Source organism: Mustela erminea, chromosome 9 (genome assembly GCF_009829155.1).
Source record: "Mustela erminea isolate mMusErm1 chromosome 9, mMusErm1.Pri, whole genome shotgun sequence".
NCBI classification, from domain to species: Eukaryota; Metazoa; Chordata; class Mammalia; order Carnivora; family Mustelidae; genus Mustela; species Mustela erminea.
This window is the reverse complement of record NC_045622.1, coordinates 54529826-54556365: the sequence shown is the minus strand read 5'-3', so window position 1 is coordinate 54556365 and position 26540 is coordinate 54529826. Positions and strand designations below refer to the sequence as shown.

General features: G+C 55.1%; 1 protein-coding gene across 6 annotated transcripts in view; it reads right to left on the bottom strand.

Moving 5' to 3' along the window:
- GDPD5 (glycerophosphodiester phosphodiesterase domain containing 5) overlaps positions 1-26324 on the bottom strand; it is an 83339-nt gene extending 57015 nt beyond the window's left edge. For 5 of the 6 annotated variants that reach the window (XM_032356678.1, XM_032356679.1, XM_032356677.1 and 2 more), the window contains exon 1: positions 25460-26324. The gene's annotated coding sequence lies outside the window, so the exon portion shown is untranslated. Of the gene's footprint in view, positions 1-25437 lie in introns of all 6 variants that reach the window. The other variant, XM_032356680.1, reaches the window with a different exon arrangement.
- Between the last annotated feature and the right edge of the window lie 216 nt (positions 26325-26540).

The window sequence follows — 26540 nt, the reverse complement described above, 5'->3', positions numbered from 1 at the left end:
TACTTGTAATTATGTTCGGTCTTCTTTGCTATTTTGTCAATTTCAGTTGTATAAAATCCTTACTTTACATGTATATTTCAATTTCTATCATGAAGATATAATTGTCAAGGTGAGAAAATCAAATTAATTGTCTGGGCTTATTTTATAACCTTCAAATACCCAACAGAGATCTACGGGCCTCTATTTGTATTTCTGCCCTGGGCCCTGCACACTTCGTACAGGGCCTGCCCATCAACCCTCTGCTCCTTGGGGCGGTGGCAGGGAGGGTGGGGTGGCGAGCAGGCAGGGAGGAGCCTGGGCCTCAGGATAGGTCTTGCAGTACCCTAGTTGTTAAGCCTGGTGAGAATAAGACCCTGCACATCTGAGCAGAGTATGAGCACCACAGACGCCTGTCAGATGTGCTAGTGATTAACAGCGGTGACGGAGCACTCAGCTACCCAGCTCAGTCCATCCTGATCTGGTGAACTTAGTTCAGGTTCCAAGTTAGACAGGGCTGGAGGCTGGAGCCAGGTCTCCCAGCTGGGGAGCTCTGTGGGATTCTGCTTCTGGAAGTGGAAAGAGAGCACATGGGCCTGAGGGAGCAGCGGAAGCACAAGGAAGCTTTCAGAAGGCCCCATGTCGTGTGGACCATGCTTTCGTGCGGCACCTCTCCCACACCCTCCTTTCTAACAGGCGAGAAGAGCTGTCCCTTATTGGAACGTCCTCTGGGCCAGACTCCAGGTGATCAGCTCCATATACGCTCTATTGGAATATAATCCACAGACGAATTCTCAGGAGAGGCCTCTGTCATGCTTCACACACGCTCCCTGGATCCCTTTACCATTCAGGGGCACACCAGCTTGCACGATCCCTCCTAGCCGCCAACATGTATGGAAGTGTGTGGGCAGACGACCCAGAGCCTGCCGGAATCCCTTCACTTGCAGTCATGGTCATTCCCTGGGGCCCCCTTTACCACGACCACCTGGGTAAAGGTCTGAGTTCTCTAGCATCCTTGCTCTGGCAGTCAGCTCTGGTCCCCTGTCCCCAGAGCTCCCGTGCAGACTGAGCCAAGCACCCTTCCACTCTTGCTTTTGCTTTTCCTCCTCTTTCTGGTTCTACTTTCCCTATGCCCTTAGCAGCTTCTTTTCTGGGAAAACTTCTTAATACATCACTCTCACCTGAATCCTTGCCTCACAGTCTGGTTCTAGATCACCCAACCCAAGACAGCTAGGTGAGCGGTACCGTTAATTTTCCCATTTCAGAGACAAGGAAACTGAGGCTCAGACTTTGAGTTGTTAAAGCTTCCCCATATGGCAAGCAGCAAAATGGACTTGAGGTGGGCAAAGCCTAAGCCCTGACCCCTCTACCAGCCAGCATGGTCTGATCTGCTTACAGCCCTGAACGCTGTCCCCTCCTGGCCATCTGAGCTAACTTTCATTTTTTTTTATTAGAAGGAAAGCAGAAGGATCTGTAGATGATCCAAGGAGAATGACTAAGTCCTCAGATTCTTCTGGTTGGCTCAGATCCTGTTTTGGTCAATCCTTGTGAATCAGGGCGGGTCTGACATTCTGGGAATGCAGGGAGACTTCAAACCAACTTTATGAAAACAAGTTGTAAAAACACTGGCCGCCACTCAAAGAGGCCGGCTGATCAGCTTGGCTCCACAGAGCAGGGTTGAACAAGTTCACCAGAAGGGAACACGCAGCAGGACAGACTTCGGCTAGACCCAGAGAAAGAACGTCCTGGTCACTGGGAAGAAAGGGAGTGTTCACTGGAAAGGGGTGGAGGGGGACAAACTGGGTGAGACTCGTCGGTTGATTGCCCCTGGAAAGAGCCAGCCCCAAGGTGGTGTACAGGGAGGACGAGGAGGGGGACTCGGGCTGTGAACACCTGCTCCAGTTCCCTGCAGGCCAACCCTGCCCCGGCTCCCCCAGGGAGCTGGGTGTGTTCTCCTTGGAAGCCCGAGGATCCCTGCCCTGACCTTCCCAGGCTTTTCTTGTTTGCAGCAGCTCCAAAGTAACCCTAGAGTCCTGGGACAGAAAAACATGGGAGCGCAACTCCGCCCAGCCCTGAGCATCATCGCTGACTTGGAACCTGCTTTATGAAGATGCTCAGTTTGCGGGGTTCCTGCCTCCTAGGACACCAAAAGTCTCTACAGGAAAGGGTTCCCTGATCCTCCCACCCCCAAGATGGATGGAGGTCCTGGAGCCTGGCAGAGCTCAGGGCAGGTCTGAGGGCTGCCACCTCCTTCTCCCCCGCTCCATATAACCATCCTTCCAGGAAAATCTCCTGGCCCCTGCAGAGGACTAAAGAAGGTGCTCCTAGCCCGTCTCACCCACTCCTCCCTCCAACCTCCGCTGGGCTGGCTCCTTCCAGGTGGCAATGAACAGGCGTGAGCCTCACCCAGTTGGTTCCCCTTCCCCTCCTTCTAGCCTGCACTCTCCTTCCTTCCTTCCCTCTCATCCAAACCTCTGAAAAAGATGTCTACACTCGTGTCCCCTCTCCCTCCCTCCCACCTGCTGCTAAACCCACAGCTCTCTGTTCCTGCCAGGTTCAGCCGTGACCTCCGTGTGAGTGAGGCCACTGGGCAGCTCTCAGTTCTCCCTGACACGGTGGGCTTCACCCTCCTTCTGGAAACATCCTTCATTCCTGGCATACAGCACATCACTTGCTCTGGCTTCCCTCCTTGTCTCCAGGCCCCTCTCTCTCCCCAGGCCTCATGCAGCATTTCTTCCCAAGCCCTTTGTCCTCCCTTGCCCTTCACCTTCTCCTAGATCATCCAGCAGTGCCATCTCTGGACCAAGCTCAAAGCCCGAGTATTCAGTGACCCCTGGTCATCCTGGCTTGGGAACCTCATACCTGTGGTGGCCCAATAGGAATTCATCACATTCCCCTAAGTGCCCTCCACCCCTGTCCCTATCTCAAGAAACCTCCATTCTTCAGTCTTCCAGACCTGGCAGATGAGAATCACCCTTCCCACCCACCTTCCTCAAGCCCCTAGGCCTACCTGAGACCTGTTCCCCAACCTTTTCCCCTCAGCTCCCACCAAAAAGCCCTCAAGTCTCAGTTCAAACCCCTCCTGCAGGAAGCCTTCCTTGACTCTCCTGGTAGATCAGGCATGCCTCTTCCTGTTTTCATGAGCCCTGCACAGCCTGCTTCAGGAGCCATGCTGTGTCCAGCTGCGTCCTGATGCCCCCGTATGGCTCTGGAAGGGCTGAGGCAGTGCCTGATCTGACTGTGGGTCCTAGCATCCCACTCAAGTTCTACACACAAGAGCCCCTGGGAGAGAGTCCCCAGACCTGGGGAACTCATCTTTCTGCTGAATTTGCCCCATCGGTGAGCTCTGGATCACCCCTCTACCCACACACCTACCAGGGTAAAGGTTGTCTCTGCTCCGCCCCTTCCCTCCCCCTGGGGCTTAAAACCAGGAGCTCTAATAGCCCCTTGTAGACACAGTCTAACCTGTCTGCCGTGTTAAGGCGAGACCCCCCCCCCCGGGGCCTGCAGGAAAGAAAGGGGCCCCTCTCATTCTCCACCCCTGTCCCTATCTCTATCCTTATGTGTGCGCATGCACAAACACATGCACAAACACACAGAGGAAGGCACACACAAATACAGAGCGCATGTTCACCGGCAGCCCGGGCAAATACACACAGACGCACACGCACACGCACAAACACAGGCTCGTGGAGGTGTAGACAGGCCCACAGATGCAGCATCCTGGAAGCAGCATGGACTCGGGCTTCTGCTTCCCCCATGGGCACCATGGGTGCCAAGAGTCAAGGTTGGTTTGGCTGGGGCTCAGGGCTGGCTCTCACCTCTGCACACCAGGGGCCTGGGGCAGAGGGCGGCGGCAATAGCTCACAGTTCTGCAGCTTCTGCCCTTCTTTCCCCCTCAGTTTCCATAACCTCTTCCTCTAGGAAGCCCGCCCTTTCAGTGCTAGGTGGGGAGTTGGCCCCCAGAGGAGATCCTGCTCAGATCCCACCCTGATCTTTCCCTTGAGCCCCCTCTCCCATGTAAGGGAAGGGCTGGCCCAGCTTGGTCACAGCTCAGAGCTTTTAGGATCAAGACTAAGTCCCCTTCCCCAGCCCTGGTCCTGCCTTGCCTCCCCATGGTGGCCCACATGCCCCACCGAGTAATCCTTGGCTGTTCCCTTCCCCAGAGTCAGCACCAACATCAGAGGCAGAAGCCAGCCTTGGCAAGTCCATCTGATCGTCAGGACAGAAGGGTCTGGGGGGCTGCTGGGGGGCTGCTCCTTTACGGGTGAGAGACAGGTGGATTTCCCAGGACCACATGACTGCTAAGCCCTTCTTCTCTTTCACTGAAATCCTGTGCCCAGCCACGGCCATGGAGAATGGATGGGAGGAGGCTGCAGGAGCAGAGCAGAGGCTGGAGGGGCTCGCAGGGAGGAACCCAGGCCTACAGAGCTCTTATTCCTGCTGAACAGAATCAGAGGCAACCTGAGTGCGGCAGCCACATGGAGCATCTGGGGCTGGCTCCTTCACTAACTTGCCGTGGGATGTGGAGCAAGTCCCCAGGCCTCAGTTTCCCCATCTGTGATGTGAGTGGGAGGAGGACACCACAACCTTCAGGATCTGTTCCACTCAGACCCTGCAAGTCTGCAGAGTAGGAAGGGGTGCTGGAAGGAGAGGCCAGGAGAGGTGCAGGGCTGAGGCCACTGGGTGTTCTCTGGCCCTTAGGGTTAGCTTCTAGGTTCCCCCAGACCCCTCTGCCAAGGCAGGCACACTCCCACCCTTTCATCCCCCCTTGCAGCAGAGGAAAACTGCAAAGTATCCAATATACCAGAAGGGGAGAAAAAGGCAAGTGAGGGTGGGTACGTATATCATATGCAAAATGGATGCAAATGCTCTGGGCAAACACCTGGGCATGTGCCCCAACATCCCTGTCCTCTCCCTGTACCCCCTAAGCCCAGCACCTTCCCAAATCCTGCTGACTACACCTCAGAAGTGGCTCCCTCATTAGCCAGGCCCCTTCTCCAGCCTTTCATATCTCTGCCTGAGAAATAGCCAAGAACCCCTTGGGAGAAGCCCTACATGCAAAGCTTTTCTCACCTTCCCAGCCCCCCCACCTCATCTCAGGGGAGTCCCAGCCACCTGGAGCTAAGTCCCTGCCCCAGGAACACCACACTCCACACCGTTACACAGCTATCTCCCTCTGTGCATCAAACTCCTGTAGATCCCTCAATACCCAAGTGGGAAATGCTGCAGTTCAGTGAACTGGCTTCTGTATTGGGCATCAGGTCTTAAAGTCAGCACTCCATGAGTAAATTGCATATGGTTAAAATCACCCTTGATTATCTATAGCTATCACTTATTTACAATGCCTAGTCACTGTTCTAGATGGCTCCTATGTTTTGACTCACCTAACTCTCACAACCGTGGCAGACTGTATTTTCAGAGACATCTGCAGCAGTATCTGTCATCCCACATGCTCTTTCTACAATGTTCCCAGGGAAAGGTAGGGTCTATGCTACCCCCACTTCAATCTGGGCGGGGAGTTTGGACTAATGGCTGAAGATACACCATGAGGCTCCCCAGGCCAGCTCATCGAATGTGATGCAGCTTCTGCCACCCTCACCGGGATACTCCTGCTGGAGCGCTGGGCCGCTGTGGGGACTACCTGACAGCTCCAAGGCTGCTATTTCATGGGGAAGCCCATGTGAGCCCACAGCTAGGAACAGAGCCCTGCGACAAGAGGCCCAGCCAACCACCAGCTGCCCCAGCTCCTCGCTGCCCTAGTTGCCATCTGACTATATTGGTGCCAGAAACCCTCAGCTGAGCCCACCTTAAGATTCCTGACCTATACATGCTGAGATAACAAAATGTTTGTTCTTTTATAAAGTCACAAAATTTTGAGGTGGTTTTGATTTGTAATAATAGTAACCGGAACATCACTATCCCTGCTTTAGGGAATTAGAATTTGAGGCACAGAGAGGCTAAGCAGTTTGGCAAAGATCACAGAGCTGGTAATGGTCAGGGTCCAGATTTGAACCCAGGCAGTTCAGCCCCAGAAAGCATGATATTCACTGCTATGCCATACTAACTGCCTTCAAGGTCTGCTTGGTACTCAGCCCCCTGGCAGGCCTCAGGGAGCTGCTGCTGAATAAATGACCGAGTGAAGGAGTAAGCAAATGAACAGGTGAGTGAAATCAGAGTGTGAGCTCCCAGGTGCAAGGCAGGACCTCAGGCAAGCCTGAGCCATGCGCAGGAGTCAGACACGAGCCCCTCATCGCTGGGGCAGCACTGCCGTCTGCAGCCCTGGGAGAAGGTGGCCATCAGAGGAGCCTGGCAGATGCCACCTGCCTCAGGCCCCACACAGAGGAGCCTGAGATGCTCATCTCCCTGCTTCCGGTCTTCCCCAGCCCTGCATGCTGCAGGATTATACACGGGCCCCTGGAGAGCCAGGCCTACCTGAGGACAAGGCTCCTGGAGCCTGGCTACCGCAGCAGGAAGTTCCCTGAGTGGGAAGGGTGGAGACAGTGTAATCCTGGCATGGCCACTGACCCACTGTGTGAACTTGGGTGAGTCTCTGTCCCTCTCTGGGCCCTGGAGCTCTCCAGCTGCTCATTCACCAAATGCTGAGCTGGCCTTGTGGAGGAGGGTTAAGGTGAGTTTGGGTATGTGGGTCCCCAAAATACCAAAAGGGATCCATCCAGAGATGGAAAGTGCATAATGAGGATGAATACCACCCCAACTGGGAACCTGCTTTGCTGGGCATTTTTACATGCACGATTTCTAATCCTTGCAACCCCACCAGGCTCAGCAGTGAGTGATGAAGGACTGAGACTCACAGCTCAAACGATGCCAGAAGACAGGGTTCAAACCAGGCCCATTCACCTTCAAAACTCCCACTCTTCACCACAATCCAAGTGTTCAGGAACAGACAAACGGATAAACATGTGGTATGCACCTATGGCAAAATATTATTCAGCCATGAAAAAGGAAGGAAATCTTGTCACACACTACAACGTGGACAGATCATGAGGACATTATACCAAGTGAAATAAGCCAGTCACAAAAAGACGAATACAGTAGGATTCCACAGATATGAAGCACCTAGAATAGTCAGATTCATAATGGAATGGAGGTTGCCAGGGGCTGGAAGGTGGGGGAAATGGGTGTTGTAGTTTAGTGGGGTTTTTTGTTGTTGTTGTTAAGGATTTTATTCTATTTATTTGAGAGAGAGAGAGAGAGAGAGCATGAGCAGGGTGAGGGGCAGAAGGAGAGGGAGAAGCAGACTCCCCACTAAGCAGGGAACCCAATGCGGGCTGGATCCCAAGACCCTGGGATCATGACCTGAGCCGAAGGCAGATGCTTAACGACTGAGCCAGCCGGGTGCCCTGGGTATTTCAGTTTTGTCAGCTGAAAACTTCTGGAGCTATGTTGTGCAATAATGTGAATAAAGTTAACACTACTGAATGATACACTTAAAAATGATTAAGTTGGGGGATACCTGGGTGGCTCAGTCAGTTAAGCATCTGCCTTCAGCTCAGGTCATGATCCCAGGGTCCTGGGATCAAGTACCACATTGGGCTCCTTGCTCAGCAGGGAGTCTGCTTCTCCCTCTGCCTGCCATTCCCCTGCTTGTGCTTGCTCTCTCTCTCTGAAAAATAAATAAAATCAGTAGAAAAAATTATAAAGATGGTAAATTTTAAGTTATATGTTTTTTTACCACAGCTTAAAAAAATTCCCACTCTCAGGGTAGAGAGGGAGGTTATAAGGGCAGTTAGGGAAGGGAGTCCAGGCAGGCTTCACAGAAGAGGGGGCTTTGAGTTAGACAAGGTTTGGGCAAACACAGATGGGACTGGGGGATTATAGGCTTGCAGCACTGGCCCCTGCCTTCCTCCCTCCTTCCCTCCCTCCTAGGATCAGGCTAACTCTATCCCCCGCTCCACTCTAGCCCTTCAGCCCAAGGGAAGCAACATTGGAAGAAAGAAGGGATTTCTTAAACACCTACTATGTGTTCCCACCACATTTACTTCATGACCTCAGCCCAGCCTCTATTCTCCTGGGACTCAGGCTTCCCACCTGTATAACCAGAGCATGACCTAAGACTCCTTCCAGTTTTCATACTGGGAGTAATCTCTAAGGGGTAAGGGAGCTGGGAGGTGCCAGGGCCCTGCAGAGAAGGGGGGACCCGGACACTCACTGTTCAAAACACCAGGAATATGGAGCTATGGCCTCATGACCCTGCCCCAAGCAGCTTCAGTCCACTTCCCAGAAGGGGAGCCTGAGATGCACAGGATTTGGTTTCGTTCCAACTCAACAAACAGGTGCCTACATCTATTCTGTTGTCCTCCCCATCCAGTCCTGAAGTAACGTAAAGTAAAGCACAAGTCATTGCTCTGAGATGAAGTCCTCCCTGCCCAGGGCTCTTTCCAGGAATCAGGACTCTCACCTTTTCCCCAGCTCATGAGGAAGGACACATCTTGGTTCTGATCTCAGCTCTGCCAAGTAGTAACTGGGTCTTGGTGTCCTCGTGCACATAGTGGACATGAGGACACCTTCCCGCAGTGCCCCTGTGAGGGTTAGATGAGCCGAGGACCCCAGTGTGGAGCCCAGGTTCTGGCATACAGTAGGCCCTCAATAAATGACCGCCGTCATCAGCTCTCCTTGAAGACAAAGCCATTTTCATCGATCCGTTTGTTCCTCTCCGAGGCCAGCTTGTTTGTTTGAACACATCTCAGAGAGATTTTCCCCCAGGAACCCTGGGTAATGCTCCCCAGCCAGCCCCAGGGACGAGAAGGGAGGAGCAGTGAGCCTTACTTATGGAAAAAAAATAAAATCATCCTCACGTGGAAACATGAGAGAAGTCCTGATGAAGCCTGTGGTAGCCCAAGCACCCCTCACCCACCCTCTCCCTCCTCCACCCGGGAGGACCCACAATGGCCCCAGATCCTGCTTAATAAAGCCCTGTGGGCCAGGCTAGGAGGACTGAGATGATCCGGCTGCTGCTTAATTCACACAAAGCCTTCTATTCTTAGCTGAGCAGGGGCCTAGTGCCTTGCCAGCTGCCAGCAGTGTGGCTAGCCCTGGGATGCTGGCCTGGGGGTCAGCCGTGACCATGAGGTAGCCAGCAGTCCCTGACCCGGCCGAAGCCCGAGACCAAGGGAGGGCTGCAGAGCATAGCCATGACACCAGGAAGGAAGCAGAGGCTGGGTTCTCTGCCCCAAGCCGCTGGCCAGCACCTGGGGCCACCTTCCTGCAGAAAGCCCCCAAGCACCCACTATGTGTCCATTGTGTTTTTTTCCCAGTAGAGTTTTACAGATCATTTCTCACATGAATCTCACCATTCAAGAGAGTTAGGTAGGTGCCCATTCCCCTCCTTCCATGGGGACGGGGAGACTAGGGACTCACCCTGGGCCACTGGCAACATGCCGAGTCATGCCTCACACCCTGGGTGACCTGGCCGCAGAGGCTGGCCTGGTCCCAGAAGGAAGTTCCCCAACACCTGGCGACTTAGAAGCGCCTCTGCTGGGGTCATAGGTTTGAGAACACATCTAAGCTGTGCTGACCTTTCCAAGGATATTTAACGGAATGTTCTCTCTCCAGCTTAAACACCACATCGACTAAAAATGCGATTTCTTTGCTCTGGGTCATAATTAGATCCTCCCTGTGAATTGGTGGCCTACTATGTGCCCGGTACCTTACTGAATGTCCCACCTGCTGGGGCCTTTCATCTGACCTTACAGTAGCCTTGTGAGGCTGGCCTTGTCATCAGCATTTTCCAGCTGAGCCTGCGTCACATATCCAAGGTTGCAGAGGCACTGGATAGAGCTGGACAGGAACTTGGGTGTGTCAGGCCTTTTTAGGATGAGGGACAATTGATGCTTATGTTTCCTGGCTCTTCTTTCAATAAACTGCTTAAAATGACTTTCCTGTTCCATTATATCCTTCTGCCTGCCTGTTCCTGCTCCCCTGCCCCCACGCCAACCTAAGAGGAGGGAGAGTCTGTGACACCCCTGGTTGCTGGCTGAGTCCAGCTGTCTCCGGAGACCCCAGCCCTACTTGAGCCAGGACACCATCTGGGAGCCTCTCAGGAACCAGGGCATTGAGAAAGCCCCTCAAAACGCTGAGGGAAGGGAAGCTAGGCACAGCCCACTCCTCTCCCTCTGTGCCTCCTCACGGGCAGAGTGGCTTTGACCGAGCACTCTGTGACAAGCTGCAGGCTGCTCCCAGAGTGGGCACCTAGCCCCCAGAAATAAAGTAGCATCCACATCAGAGATCAGAACCACCTTGACTGACATCTCCTGGTACCCTCTGGGAAGTGGAAGGGGGGGGTGACTGTGTCCTTCTGCCCATGGACCCCAACCACTCCCCTCCCCCTCACCTACCCAGGGACACAGGCCAGAGTCTCCTGTAGGACCTGTGGGACCCAGCCTCCTGAATAGGACAGCTGAGCTGGGGAGAAGGACTTCCTTATGTGTGCTCCCCATCCTTCCCCGGGGCTCAGGACCCAACACTCTGCAGACCTCTGGGAGACAGCCGGACAGGGGACTGTATCTGGTCCAGGGCCCAGCACACAGGAAGGGCAGGGCTGTCTCTCCTGTTGGAATGCACGCCAGAAAAGGAGTGCAAACACAGCCCAGGCCTGCATGTGCTGCTTGTACATAATTCATGGGCTCCTATCGCTTTGGCCTGGATAAAATGTACTCAGCAGGAGAAACCGCATGGTAAATAGTAAGCAGGTACGGGTGGGGTGGGGAGGCTTCCAGAAAGAAGTGAGTGGGCCAGAGGCCCCGGAGGATCATGGAAATAGGACAAATACATGTTATTGACAAAATGGTTTATACTTATGTGGGGTAAGTGAGTTTACTATGCATTTCCATAAACTTTATCTCATGGAATCTTCAGAAAAGGCCAGAATGGGAATTACGACTTTCCCATTTTACAGATGAGGAAACAGGCTCAGAGGCTAAGTAACTTAGCCATTTTTCCAAAGAGGGAAGGAGGAGAATTTCCCACCCTGCACCAAACAGCTTCATGTGCACAACCCTCAACCCCGGGCTGGCTCAACTCCCCCTCCCCCCAGAGCACAGCCTGGGGACTGAGAAGATCTAGTAGGGAGGGCACGAAGGCACTTTGTCCTGAGCCCACTGCCCAACTGCTGAAGGGGGAGAGAGGAGCGAATTCCACCAGGAGAGCCAGCCTGACCCCAGCCCCAGCAAATGGGCTGCCCCACACCCAGGGAGCCTCTGGCCTGTGCCCAACTGGGGCAGCCCAGTGGATCTCAGGGGGTGGGGAGAAACGCTCTCGCCTTGCCCTGCACACACATCAAGAATTCCTGAGAGTCCTTCAGAGCTGGAGGGGAAGTGCTAGGTGACTTTGCCTGACATGAGCATGAGTGACTCAAGGTCCAGAGAGGAGGACTTGTTCAAGGTTCCACAGCGGAAGGGTCCAGTCAGTCTGCAAACGGGGCACCGCCAGGTGCAGGGGACACTGGGATGAACACGACATGGTCTGGCCCTTCCAGATGCTTCCCCTCAGCTGGTGTTCAGACCCTCCTGATCTGCCCCAGGCAGCTTCTTCACCCCCATCTCCAGCAAACCCCCTTTCCTCCCTCTTCCCCCATCTCCCTGGCTCCTTCCAGCTTCCTAAAGACATACGTAACCCACTTGTTGCCACCTTTCTACCTTTGCTCAGGCTCTTGTCTTTCAAGAATGCTCTTCCCAGCTGGCTAGAGCCTGCCACCCTGACAACTCCCAGGATAACCTCTGTGCTTCTTTGCGGGGAGATCCCCCCACAGCACCCCCCTTGCCCCTCCCCAGCTCAATCCCAGGGGAAGTACTCCTCCCTCTTTCCTTCCCCCTTCTGGACCTCCCACACTCCTGCCCTCCCTGATGACCTCTGCGCCCTCTGCCCAGGGTAACTGCTCTTGGAAGCGGCTCCCTCACGCCCTTCAGAACCCAGGACTAAAGCCCAGATGAAGAAAGCGTCAACCCACACTCACCACAAAGACCCCTGAAAAACGAGAAGAATTACTTATTCCTTTTAGGGCTTGAATTTGGCTTTCTTTAAAAACCCTTGGCGGGCACGGGGAAATGAAATGGAAGCTTCTTAGTCAGATTCATCTTGGCATTTCCAGATGCTGGCTCTGTGCCTGGCGCGCGGTAGATGTCTGAGATACGTTTTGTGGAGGATGAAAGAATAAGAATGAGAGGGTCTCCACCTTGCACTTCCTCTCGCCCAAACTCTGCCGTTATTACTGATTCCTTCCTGGGGCTAAACCATGCTCCCTGTGATCCTCTGTCAAAATGCAAACAGCCTCGGGCAAGGAAGCTACTCTAGCTGGAGGCAAGATGGGAAAGCGAGGGTTTGTAGATCAGCAGTTCCCCAAGTGTCCCCTCCAGGCGATGAGTCCCAGAGTCTGCTCTGTGACAAAGGAGTTGCTGGCTGGGGAAGGCTGGCTGCCTACTGTACCGCCTGTTGGGATCCCTAATTGACATCAACACATTGAAAGCCCTGAGGAGTCCTATTTCAACCGAGGTGATCCAGCATTTCCCGAATTTGTGCACGCATGCGTCCTAGGACCCTGACCATCACAGGGAAGCAGGGCTCCTGAGAGCACAGTTGGGCAAGTGTGGCCTGGAGGATGTGCACTGATCTACTGCAGAACAAGGTATGGGCACTACAGGGCACTCTTCCCCGCACTGGCCTTTTTACAGAGGCATGGGTCTGACCTAAGCCACCACCAACCATCTTTCGGGACAGAAGCAGAAAATGAAAGGGACATCATCCAGCTGACAAACGGAACACAGAGGAAAAGGAACAGGGGACGGGACAAGCTAGAGACCTGAGCTCCCCTTGCAATTCCGTGCTCACTGCTGGCCACTGGGCGGGAGACCTCATCTTGCTGAGCTTTGCTTTAATCATGCACAAAACGGGGCAAATGCTATTCTCAGAGCTGTTGCAAAAACTCAGTGTGCTGATGCACGCAGAGGCAGGGTATAAACCGGAGGTCCTGTACCGGCACGTGTGAGGTACATCGCTCTCACCCTGCATACACTGCCTGGAGGCTGTGGTCACGTCTGGACTGATCACAAGCCACTGCAGAAGTCCTTGATCAGGGAGGAGGGTGGGTGGGTGGGTGGATGGATAGACAGATGGATGATTTCCTAGCAGGACCCAGAATGGGTCTATTTGAATAGGTATGAACACACAAATGAATGAACAAATCCAATAAATTCAATTGTCGCATCTCTTCGTCCCTGACTGGTAGAAATAGTAAATCAGAAAGGAAACACACATGCACACGCAAGAGGGAAGAAAGGTACTGGATAGCTGGAGGCTGATCTGTGGGCAGCAGAATGAAGGTCAGGGTGAGAAGAACCAGAAGCCTGCCAAGGCCGACAATCTCATGGAGCAGGTGCAGTAGCCCCGGCCGCTGGGTACAGGGGACATCGGGGCTTGGCACTCCCAGCAACGCAGTCTGTGCCCCAGGCCCATCCCTGAGAGGTTAACCATGTCGGCATTGTGCATGGAAAGGAAGTGATCTATCCTTTTCACAAAGGTTTCCAACCCAAACTGTTAAAAGGTTGTTTTTAAAGGGGATAAGGGAGCAGAAGGAAACTTTAGGGACACAAGCTTAGCCGCCTGGAAAAATACTTCTTACATTTTCCTACCAAGTTACCAACATGTTCGTGCGCGGGAGAAACATCTTAAAAGTGCCTACTGCGTGCCAGGCAAGCACTGTTAGGTATGTGGGTGGGGGAGGGCAGACTCAGGGCCTCATCAGATAGCATCGCGCTGAAGACTGGATAAATGAGGTGTGAGGTCACTTGAAGACAGAAAGGGAAGAGCTGGAGGAAAAAGCCACAGACAGGAAGTCTGGAGGACCAAGCTAAATGACCTCGTGACCTCAGGCAAGTCACCTTCCTTCCCTGAGCCTCCATCTTCTCGTCTATAAAGTGGGGAGATACTAAAGACCATGAAAACTGTGATGTTGCCCCAGGCGCTGGGCCAGTGGTTACAGACGTGTTATCCTGCCCTGGCCAGCACAGCCAGCCAGACAGCTGTTGCTATTTGTTGCTGGGAATGATTGTCCCTTTCACAGATAAACAAACTGAGACTCAGCTGCTCACTCACTTGCTCGAGGGCACTCGAGTTGGTGGGAGCTGGAATTTAAGCCCCTGTTTGTCAGATTCCAGAGCTCACCTTCTCCGGACCTCCCGGAGGAGTCCCAGGCTGCCTCTCACTGATTGCTGAGGATTCGGTAACACCATGGATATCAAAGTGCTTTAAAAAACGTAAACTATTAGGTATCCCAAGCCAACAAGAAACAAATCTTGATTTCTCCATGAAACCAAATACTGAAGTTCACAGGGGCATTCAGAACAGGCCGCAGCTCAGGACTCCTGGGCTCTTGACCCCTCTGCCTCCTCCATTCCTTGGCCAACTTTTTCCCAGATCCCCCATCCCAGACCAGAAACAGCCTTGTTCATGACCACCTGGCTCCCCCATGCTCTACCCGACCAAGGACCTAGAGGACTCAGAGTGGCCCAGGTGCCATGGGGGACGCCAGGGCAGAATTAGGAGTTCTGGGCACCCTCACCCTCCCCACAGAGAGGCTGTGGGGTTCAGGCCAGTCTTCTCATCTCTCTAAGCCTCGGGCTCCCCCCACAACATGAGGGGTTAAAGCAGACTTCACAAGGGAAAGATACTCTCCAAGGAGGGACTCAAGAAATGTGACTGACCTTGAGCTGAGTGAGTTTAGCTGGATGGGTAGGAGGAGATCCAGGCTCTCAAAATCCCTGGTTTGAAGAGGAGGGTGCTACCCCACCCACCAGGAATCCCCCATCTAAACTTGAACTCCCTAGCTGCCCTTGGGAGCCCTGGTCTGAGAGTGGACTCAGCCTTTACCAGCACCAGCAGGACCCTAACCTGCTGGTTTCCCCAGGTGTCTGGGGCCCAGGTCGGGGGAGAGTTAAGAAAACAGTCTTTAGGCAGAACTGCATACATCTTCACGGGTGAGAGTTGAACCCCAGGCACAGACATCCTCACCATGGCCCAGAGAGGTTGCTAACTGGCTCCAGGCCATACAGCAAGACAGGTCAAGTGGGCACCAGGATCCAGGTCTCTAGGCCCAGCTCAGTCCACCTCTGTGGAGCCCTCAGCAAGAGGGAGGAGGTTCCAGTTACAGCACAATGGCTCTGAGTCAAACACAAGAAAGAACTTCCTGAGGCGGCATTAAAAACGGACCGGGGGAGGGAGAGAAGCATGAGGAGGACTGTGGAGTCCCATCTAACATAAGAGGCCTGAGCTCACCCACTAGGGTCATTTCAGCAGTGAAACAGGCCTGCAAGGTAAGAGCTGCTGCCCTTGTTTCATTGGTGAGTAACCAAGGCTCCGGGAGGTGGAGTGACCGGCCCTGTGTCTTCTAAGTCCTGATCAAAAGAGGCAGAGCTGGGCCTTGCAGCCAGGACAGGCTCAGAAGCCACACACCTCCCTTCTCAGGAAGGCCTCTGAGGATCAAGGCCCTACCACACCCGCTCTGGGCATCTCAGCGCCCCTCCTCAGACGCCCAGGGCAAGTTGTGGCAGAGGCACCCGTTCTGTCAGGGAGGAGGGAGGGTTCAGGGGAGGCTGGATGCAAAGAAGGGCTCTGCGTCCCAGGCCTGTGCAGCCACCCCCAAAATGCCACGCACCAGGGGCCTCACAGGTGTCTTCCATTCTTCCATGTCATGTACCCCAACACATCTTCCTTCTGACCATGCCTCCAGCTCTCTGCTTGACAGGAAGCCCACATTACCCGCAAATGGAGGGTCAGAGAGGCCAAACTACCTGTCCACCATCAAAGAACCAACACGAAACTAAGCCAGGACTCAAACCCAGGTTGGCCTAAATCCGGAAGCCTGATTTCCCACCACACCACTCTCTCTTTGGGTGCCTGCTGTGAGCTCTGGTACTGCACGCCCCACTCACTGCTCCCCTAGGGCCATGCATCCTCTCCCCTCCAAGATGGCCCAACAGAGGGCCTAGCCTACCTTTACGACTCATTTCATACACCCACTTTGCCATGAAGCCCCCCTAATTTCTCTCATTCTCTTCTAGCTCCTGTTTTCTCCTCTGCCTCTTGCTCATGGCTGCCCAGCCCGCCCGTGACGAACAGAACTGGCCCGTGTCCTGACCACTTGCCTTCACCCCATCCCCTGCCCCCCCATCAAGAGATCCTCCATGGGAGGGACAACCTGATTCCTCTTCTGGCACAGATGGACTCGGGGGCACAACTTGGCAACACCCAGTCCAGCTGCTCTGTCACAGATGGGGAAACTGAGGCTTGACAGAATGAGAAGCCATTTCTCACAGGACATGGTTTGCAGCTGAGGACTGGGGGGAGGGGTGGATAGCTGACACATGAGTGTCCACAGTATTGCCAGGCTGCATGACCCTATGAGAGCCTTGTCACTAGAGCAGAGTCTAGACTGAGAGCGGTGATGGTCCCCGTCCTCTCACTGATGGTCCAGCCACAGCGTGAGCTCTGGGCTCCCGCTGTATTTTTTGTGATCACGGCAAAGGCTGTCATTTCCTGGGCACTCCCTGCTCGCCAGGCACCGTCCTGAGTACTCACACTTCCTCACTCTTCTATTCTTCACAGTGACCCTGCGTACCCTCTGTTACCCCCATTTCACAGCTGAGAAAACCAAAGCATAAGAGATTAAGGGGCACAATGTGTCATTCTCCAGGCTTTTATGGTGGAGTCAGGATTTCAGGAAAATCTGGTTTCGGAGCCTGTGTTCTAACCATGACTCCACACTGCCTGACAAGGAGGGACAGAGCCACAGGCTGTTCAGGTGATCAGGCTGGACAAAACTCAGAGCCAGGTCCTCCTGGGACCAGTGGGGGTGGAGCCCAACAGAGCAGCAGGCACGGTAGGCAGAGGCCCAGGCGCCAATCTCAAAGGCAGGCTAAGGCACCACTGGTAAGCCAGGGATGGAGAGATGGGCTCCCCCCAGAGCTCCCTCTCTGGGAGGATTGCGGCAAGTGGAACACTTTAGTTCATCTTTGGTGGGGGGCTGAGATCCCTGTCAGAAGGGGGATGCTCAAGTAACAACACATTATCCTTAAACTGCTTCCTGAGGAGGGTGGGCCCACGGGACTCCATGGCTTTTGAGTGAGCAAGTGAGGAGTACCTTCCATTTGCTACTCCAGGCCCCTCCCCACAATGCCCAGGGCCGGGGAGCCTGATCCCCATGGGTTGGGCTGCACTGGGTTCCATGCCATCAGCTTCTGCGTAAGTTCACCCATGGGGGAGCCCCAGTAGGAGATTGGAGGAAGGAAGAGAGATAGTTGAGGCTTTCCATCCCACCACCATGGGTCTTCGGGGTTGACTCCCTCTACTGCGGGCCACAGCCCCAGTCCCTATCACTGGCCACTTCCTCCCTTGGCCACGTCGGCCCACTTCAGCCCTGGGCAGTGACTGCTCCCGGGGGACTGTGAACTCTGAGTGCTGCCCACCACTTTACGGGTCTGCCATGCCCCTACTTCTCGCCTGAGCAGCTCACCCTGGGCTGAGACACCCCCTCTGGCAGGGCCAGAGCAGAGGAGACCAAACACCACCCCTGACAACCCTCTTTCTGCAGCCTTCTCCCTGAACAGACCTTGAAAGTTGCTTGTAAATACACAAGGGGTGAACGAGGGGAGCGGGGCAGCTACGGGGGACTCGTCACTATTACTGAGCACGCAGGCCTCTGCTGTCCCAGCACAGGGAGCAAGCAGGAGGCAGGGGTGGGGCCAGGCCCAGGAAGGGAGGCCTAGGAGGCAGCGTTGGGCTCCGAAGGAGGACAATCGAGGACAATTTCTGAGTGCTCACTCTGCAGGAGGCACCAAGCAATTCATTCACGTCTCACTACAGCCCAAGAAGGACATCCTATTTAGGCATTTTCCAGAAAAGAAAACCGGGGTTTAAAAAGTTGAAACGACGCACCCAAGGTCACGCTATCGGTGACCAACAAAGAGCACAAATGCAAGTTCTTCGGCTTACAAAACTTATCCTGGTGACTCTGTTGAAATAATTTCATTGACCTGGCTTCCAACAGAGACAGTTGACTTAAATGGGGTCAGTTATTGGTGAGGGCCAGACAGAGGTCTCCAATGTCTCCCTGTGACCCTTCCCTAAATGAAAAAAAAAACAAAAAAACAAAAAAACAACCTTCTGACATTCTTCAGTTCTCCCAGGTGGGACAGGGCCCCAAGCGGGTGGTGCAGCTGGGTGTCCAGGTTGGAAAAACAAGCAGACTCAGACAAGGCTTCATTGTTACAGAGGGTCTGACGCTTTGGCCATTAAAACAAACCCCAGCAAAACAAAATGCCTGCCGCCTCGTCTTATCTCTTAGAGAAGGGGGAGTAGGCAAGGGCTCCAAGACAGGGTGTGGGTCCCTCCTCACACCTCTAAGAGACCCAGCCTCAGGTGGCTAGAGCACTAGTCGGGGCAGGGTGGACACAGAGGCTCAGAGAAGATGCCAAGCAGGAAGCAGAGGAGGGTTGGAACCCAGACTTATCAGACTGCAAAGTCTTCCCACTCCTCCATTTCTCCAGGCAGGGAGCTCCCGGGGAGGGCTGGGCCCCAAAGGAGGACACAGAGTGGAAGCCATGAGCTCCATTTCACGGGGGCGTGTGGGTATCCCTCTGAGGACTCCGAAGTACGCAGGCCCCAGAGGGTGGTGGCTGGTTGTCAAGCCTGGGGAGCAGACATCACCCGGGAAGCTTTAAAAACGCCTCATGCCTCAGTCTTTGGCCCAGGCAGGACTTTTTTAAGTTTCCTAAAGGATTCTGGCATGCAGCAAAATTTGAGTCATGGGCCCAGATGCCCACTAGAGCCTCTCCCACCCAACAAGCTCCCCGCCTGCCTCCTAAAGAAGAGAAAGTCTTTATTACTCAGAGCCCATTTCACAGCAAGGGTGAGGTCTTGTCCTCAAGACACCACAGCCAACCAGGAGCTCAGACAGCCCCAGGGACCCCTGACTTCAGGACTTCTCAGGGGTGAACTCCTTTACAATACTTGGGGATCCCAGCTCCTGTCAGTGTCTTTGAGCCTCTTGCATGGGAGGGTGAGACAAATTCTTCACGGTATTTTTTCCTTTAGAAGCGTCCACTTATTTAAAAACTAAACAGCCACCAGAGTGATAATGCTGCAAGACCACCTCTAGAGGTGGGATTCTGAGCAAAACCTGTTTATTCTTTTCCATGGGAGATTGGTCCCAGGCCTGGGAAGAGCTGAGACTCTCAGGTAGCCCATACATCCTCTGCACCTGCCTTCCTCATGCCCTCAAAGCAGGATATCACAGGTGGTGAGACAGCGTGTAGTCCTGGGAAGAGGGAAGCCTGTGGGGTTTTCTGCCCAAGTTAGGCTCCCCACCAGCTCCCCTGGGACAGGAGTCTCTCCTCTCTGAAGGAAGTGCATGGCGCCGTGGTCCTTCTGTGTGTTAAAGGATATGCTCACACTCAGCTCTAGGGACACCACCTCCAGGAAGCCTTTCCTGATACCCTCCCCACCCTACACTGGACAACCCCAGCCCCTGGCCTTCCTTGCCTCATTCTATCCCATCCTATGTTGTCACTGCTCCTGTATCCTCCCCTCCTTCCCAGGCCATTCATTCATTCATTCCACAGAGCCCTTTGCCTGGGATTCCTTCCACAGGCTGTTCCTGATCTCTGTCAAACTCCCTGCTGTGTGCTGGGGATAGAGCTAACAATAGCAGGTCTTGAGTGCTTGTTGCGTGCTCAGTAATTTTCTGAGTGCATTATACATATAATTTCTTTACTCCTCACCCCAACCTTATGCACCAGGTGCTATAATTGTCCCCATTTTACAGACGGGGACACTGTGACCCAGAGAGGGTAAATCACTTCCCCAAGTCACATGGTTAATGAGTATGTGCACTCAGGCTGTGGTTTGAGCATGACTATGACCATCCACAAACACAGATGGGACGGGCCCTGCCCCAGGAGCTCACCCTTCACTCTATCTATGTGCCCACTTGTTTAGTATCTGTGTCTCTCCCCCCCCCCCCGCGCCCCCCGCCACACACACAACACCGCCCGCAGATGAAAATCCCCAACAATCAAACCACATTTTGGATATGCATGTGTGCCAGGAAACAGACCAAATGAACACTGCTTCCGTTTAAGGAAGGATTCGCTCTCTGCCCAGCCTCTGCTACTTGTAGGGCCCAGTTTGTAGGACCCAGACGGCTCCTGCCAGCTGGGCCCCTGCTGCTCCTAAGGCCTGAGAAGAACCAGGTCGCTGGCCACCCCGGTGCTGCCACCTGTCCTGAACTTAGCTCTGGGCCCTCTGTGTATGACAGCTGCCTGCCCCCAGCGGAAGGTACACGAACCCCAGCTCTCTGACGGAGTCCTCCCCCCAGGCAGCAGAGTGTCCTCCTCTGGAAGTCCTCCACCCTCCCTCCTGGTATCACTGGCCAGACTCTTCAATCAGCTTCTTTCTGACTCACTCCCTCACAGGGCTACCCAGGGACAGGGGAGGGGACTCAGGTTGACCAAGCACTGGCCCACGTGCCAGACCTGGCGGGGTCCCTCCCTTCTGTCATCTCATTTAGCGCCCGCCCCCCCCCTGTTATCATTAGCCCCATTTTACAGGTAAGGGACCAGAGGTAATAGGGGTTGAGCAGGCTGTCCAAGAGGCTGCCTCCCCTGACTAGGGGGTCACTACTTTGTGCCAGGAGCTTAGTCAGCAGGGGAGAATTGAAGAGGTGGAGAATCTAGTTCTGACAAGCCAGCAAGGGAAGCAGACATGCACAGCCCCCTTCCGCAGACCACAGTTCATGAGTGAGGGTCATGGGTCTGCAGAAAAGGCAGCTCAGAGTCCCCACTTCAGGGAAGTCGTGGAACCTTCTAGGAGGAGGCATCTTTGGGCGTGGCTGGAATCCTCACTGCTCTACTCCCATGACCACCACAACAGGAAGAAGGGCAAGCCTTGGCCTCCAAAGTTCTGGTGCCCAGTGAGTACTTGTTACCACCTTGGAGGCCGCGAAGGAAGAAGGAGCTGCCCGGCCAGCTGCCCTGCCTCTGACCCTGCTGTGGCCCCGCCAGCCTGGCATGGCTCCGTCAGCTCCCAATCACAGGGTCTTCTCCGTCCGGCTAATGACTGTGCTGCCAGTAGCCCAGGCCTCCACCCTCCTTCAGGGGAGGCAGCAGCTAACTACAGAGCCTGCTGGCCCAGACAGTGGCCAGGCCAAATATCACAGCTGCCTGTCACACCACATCCTCTGGCCCTGGTTGCTGTGGTCTCTTCCTCTACCTTCCAGAGTCACAGAGGATACTACAGAAGGCTGTAGCGCTGGGGGCTCAGAATCCCCCACCCCACAGACATGGGCAAACAGGACCCCAGAGGAGGTCCGACTCACACCCAGTCACACACCCGGGCCTGGACACCTGGCCCTTCCTTATCCTTGAGAATAAGGCTCATTTCCAGGCATTTTACATGTGAGGTATGTTCTCGAGGTACTTGGGGAAAGTTGAGGGGACAGGACGTTTGTTCAGTGCCAAATAGGGGGCTGATTATTCATTCCCTGCTGTCTAGCTGTGTGACCTTGAACAAGACAGGGTACCTCTCAGAACCCAGTTTCTGGGTGATAACAGTAGCTACCTCCCAGAGCTGTGAATGAGAGTGTCTATAGAGTGCTTAGCACAGAGGCGCCTGGGTGGCTCAGTGGGTAAAAGCCTCTGCCTTCAGCACAGGTCATGTTTCCAGGGTCCTGGGATCGAGCCCCACATTGGGCTCCCTGCTCATCAGGAAGCCTGCTTCTCCCTCCACCAGCCGATCCCCCTGCTTGTGCGCTTGTGCTCACTCTCTTGCTCTCTGAAAAATAAATAAATAAAATCTTTACAAAGTGCTTAGCACAGTGGCTCATGGAGAGTACTCAAGGGCATTGGCTACTGTCAATATCATCAGTATAGTGCTATGAGTACGGAGAGACACCCTACACGCTGCAAAATGTGATGCAGGGGTAGGTATTATTTATGACTATTCCCGGGAAGTGTTAAAAATTCAGAGGAGATGTGACCAGAGGCTTAGGTAATCCAGGAATGTTTCTGGGGGAAGTCATGACTGGAGCTGGGCCTTGAGTGACAGGGAGGTGAGCAAAGCAGCAGCAAAGGGGCCGTGATAGGCCTCCATGGGACAGGTCCAGGAGCCGGTGATGAGCACTAAGCCAGAGGTTCCTGCAGCGGCTGTGCCAGCCAAGGGCTTAAACGCACAACAAAGGGGCCTTCATCTTACAGACAAGATGAAGATGGGGGCAGCATAGTGCTTTCTGAAAGGTGAATTCTGTCTTACATTCAAGGCCCTGGTCACCTGCTCCTCGTCTCCACACCCCTCGCTGAGCCCACGAACCCCTGGATGATGACCCCAGAGTTCTCCCTGCCTCTCTGCTCACTACACCATCTTGTCTGCCCTTCTGCAAGCCCACCCCATGTTTCAAGTTCACAGTGAAGCACCCTTTCACCAAGTACCCATCACGCCATGTACTTTATGGATATGACCCATAAGTACGCTTATTTCACAGAGGAGAAAACGGAGGTATGGTGGGGTTGGTGTCCTGTTCACCATCTCACACAGCCAGGTTTCAACCTTGAACTAATGTCGGGACCCCTACTGGCCATAACAAGTTGCCTCTTGTCCTAGCCTAAACATCTTCCTCCTTGATGAAGCCTTCTGGGTTACTCCAGTCCTCAAGGGCCTCTCCCGGCCAGCCACCACCACCCACTTGGCATCAGAGGCCCACAGCTCGATCCTAGCTCTTCTAGCTTGGTTTCTCTTTCTTCCTATGGGTCCACCTTGCCCCCGCCTCCAATAAGAGAAGAGCCAGGGTTGAAGATAGGTCACATTTTTGGGGTCCTGTCCCCCCATACCCAAGACTTCTTCCACCACTGATAAGAACCACCCACCTGCTCTGGAGGGGTTCAGAAGCTCCACTGAGCACAATTTCCTAGAGCCTGCCTCCCAGCTCTGTAAATTATTCACCACACCTTTGTGCCCTGGAGGCCAGACAATGGGCCACAGACACAATGAGTACCAGCAGCCCCCAACCCCAGGAGCCAACAGCCCTGGGGTGAGGGGCTCAGAATCTAGAGGCCCCTTGCCAGGTCCCCAAGCAGATTATAGAGGGCTGCAGAACAGGGGAGCATGACCCATTCAGGAGTCCCAGCTGAGCAAACCCAAGTCTGTGAGCCTGCAACAGAGCCTTCTAATCTAAGGCAAGCCTGAGGATTTCCTGGTCAAAATTCAAGCTTCCTTCCTTTAGGAAGAAAATAGGTATTCAGCCAAGCGCTATACATTTATATCTCATTTCATCCTCAGGACAGCCTTGGAAAGGAGAAATTCTAATTTACAGAGAAGCCAGGGGCTCTGAGGAGTGAAGAGCTCTGCCCAGCGCCACATGGCGAGTGGGAAGAAGCGCGGACTCACTCCCACCCGGTCTGTCTGACTTAGCGCATCTGTTGGCGCTATTGTTACCCAATTGGGAGCTAGTCGCCCCACTGCCTTTTCCATCTGGGTAGCTTCCAGAGCACCTGGCATGAGTCAACTCTCAGTTCCTGAAGCAAACTCAAAGGTCCCGGGCAAGTGGCTTCATCACTCTGAGCCTCAGTTTCCCACACCTGGTAGCCGTTGGTAACAAGCCCAGTCTTGGCAGAAATGAAAATCTCCTGAGCACTTGACAGTTTGCCAGATGTGATGGCCCCATTATCTGAGCACGTAACAAACAGCCTGCCTTGACCCCATTTTACAGGTGAGGCTTGGAGCCATGGATGCATCAGAGAGGTCCCAGGTGCCTCCCCAACCCCCATTCTGCCTCACTCCAGGTTCCAGGTTCTTCCCACCATGCCATGAAATGAGATCACAGGTGTGAAATTATCTCACCAAAAAAGAGCTTTGTTTAGATGCAGGGATTATTATGAGAATTTGAATCCTCACCGATGGGAGTGGGGGTAATCCTAAGCCCCTCAGTTACATTCTCTTCTGGTGCCCCCAACCCCTTCAGCCCCTTGACCGAGACTCCAGCCTTCAGCTGATCTCCCCACCTTCCTCCACCTCCCAGGGGCTTTCCAGGGTGGTTCCCCTAGACTCCGGATAGCTGGGCACAGCAGGGGTTAACTAGTCCCAGCCAAGGCCACAGGGCTTAGACCAAGGCCACATTCCCTCCCCCTCCCGATTCAGAACAAGAACCCACAGAGTTCATGCCAAGCTATCTTTCACAACACCCCTCTTTCGGCACAGCCCCAAGGGGCAAGAGAAGGAGCCCTTGCCTGGGAATCCAGACTCATGGGACTGTGCCCCCAGACTGGCAGTCCCAGCCCTGAGACCTTGAGCGAGCCCCTCCCCTCCAGGGCCAGAGGTGTCTGGCAGGTTCCCTTGCCCAGGAGTAGCTGAGGTCAGACCTCCAGTCTGGGCCAAAGGCAATGAGGCTGCTTGCTTGTCTTGGACCCCAGCAATAACCACACAAGACTCTCAAAGCAGCCTCAGAAGTGGCCACCCTGACCTCACATGAGGGCTGGGAAAACCCCAGCCACCCACCCAGAAGATGCTAGCTGGGAGTAGATACCTTGAAGGATGTCTGGGAAGGCTTCCTAACGTGTACTTCTGCCTCAACCACTAACTTGCTCTAGGCCCCGGGGCAGTTGAGATCCTCCACCCCACCAGCCTCCCATGTCCCACGGACAATGTGAAGGATGGGAGTTGGAGAGTGCTGGGAGACCTCACCTCCCCAGCTCTGATGGGCTCTGACTTGGGGACCTTTAGAGTGAGTTTTCCCAACATGTAAGCAGCATCTCAGGATGCCACCATGTCTTAAGGACCGTAGAGTCTGGCACACAGGGGCAAGGAGTCATGGCTCCCTGGTCTGGGGCCCACAAGGAGGGAAGCTGTGGAACTGGGAAGCCTCCTACCTCTGCCCTCAACTCTGGGTCACCTTTCCCCGGACGTGACTTGGCCAGGGAGTGGGAGGGAAGGAGGTCAGAGGAAGCCACCTTCCGGGCCTCAGGTTCAGTTCTGGATGCCCCAGTGGCCCCACCTTGACCCCTCCCCATCGCCTCCTGCTTGGCAGCTATCCACTTCCTTTCTCTCTCCCTTCCCTGCTTCTTTCCCTCTCCACCCTAACCCTCCTACCCACTCTCATCCCCAGAGTGAAAGAGCAGGGTCACTCAACCCCCCTGAGCCTCAGCTTCCCCATCTGTAAGAGCCGGCAACAATACACAACACCTTTTTATCTCGAGGAATAGTAGTGAGCCGCACAAGAGGGACCGTTTGCGCAAGGGTGGGGCGCGGACCCGCACACAATGGGCGCTCAATAAGTGCCTGTTTTCTCCCTTCCTCCGTCCTCTCCCGCGCCCTCTCCTACCCAGCTGCAGCCCCAGCTAGTGACCGGCACACGCCCGCTGCTGGCCCCGGCGCTGTCCCGCTGGGGTCGAAGGCCGCCCTTACCCGGCATCCGGGACTCTCTCACCTGCAGCTCTCGGCTCTCGCCGGCGCCGCGCCAGGGGGTAGCCCGGTGCTCCCTTCTTCCGGGCAAGCGCTGAGCCCCTCGTCCGAGGCGGCAGAAAAGGTGGCAGCTTCGGCTCGCAGCACCAGCTCGGTCCGGCTCAGTCCGACTGCCCAGCCCGCCTGGGACTCCTCACGGGGCTCTGGAGCCGGGCCGGGGCTTCCTGGGCGTTCAAACAGTCCCAAGTCCGAAGCACCGGGGCGAAGGCAGCTGAAGGTTCAGGTCTCGGGAGCCCGACGCTGGGGACTTCTGGGCCCCTTTGCACTCAGCCGGGGGGCTGCTGGGCACCTGCCTTAACCCGAGTGTCGGGCGGAGGGCTCCGACACACACTATAGAAAGGCTGGGAACGAGCCCGCAACCGTGGACCCGTATGGTGGGCCAGGAGCGTCCCGCCCAGGTGCACTTGAATCGGGTCGGGGGCTCAGGGCGTCCCGGCCACAAAGCCCGGGATCGCGGGACTGGGAGCGTCCCGGCGCAGAACCTCTGGCTGGGGCAGGCGGGGCAGGGCAAGGCGCAGGCGAGAACGCTCGCAGCCGCCGCGGCCGGAGCCCCGCGGGGAAGTCTTCCCAGGTCCGGACTCGGCTCGCTCTGCAAAATGGGGCGGACTTCGGCGCGGCGGCTGACTCCGAAGCTCCTGGCTCCGGCTCCACTTCCTCCTCTTCCCCCCCACCCCAGCTCGTTCGCCGCTCGCTCAGCCCCGAGCGGCAGCCGCTGCCACCCCCGCTGCTGTCATCCCCGCGGCCCACCCCCACAGGAGCTGCAGCCGGAGCCGGAGCCCAGCCCAACCGTGGCAGCGCCGCCCAGCGCCTGAGCGCCAGTCGGCGCTGCCCCATCCGAAAGGGGTGGGGTCAGCGGTGGCCCCGCCCCCGCCCGGGCCACGGGCAGGGGGCGGGCACGCCCCAGAACCCCTCCTTCGGCCCCGGCGTAGTCCCGCAGCAGGAGCCAATGGGAGAGTGGGAAAAGAGCGGCGCTCTGCGGAATGTGTACTCTACCCCAGAGAGGGCGGGGCAGACAGGGACGAGGTTGCGGCTGGGGAGAGGACAGT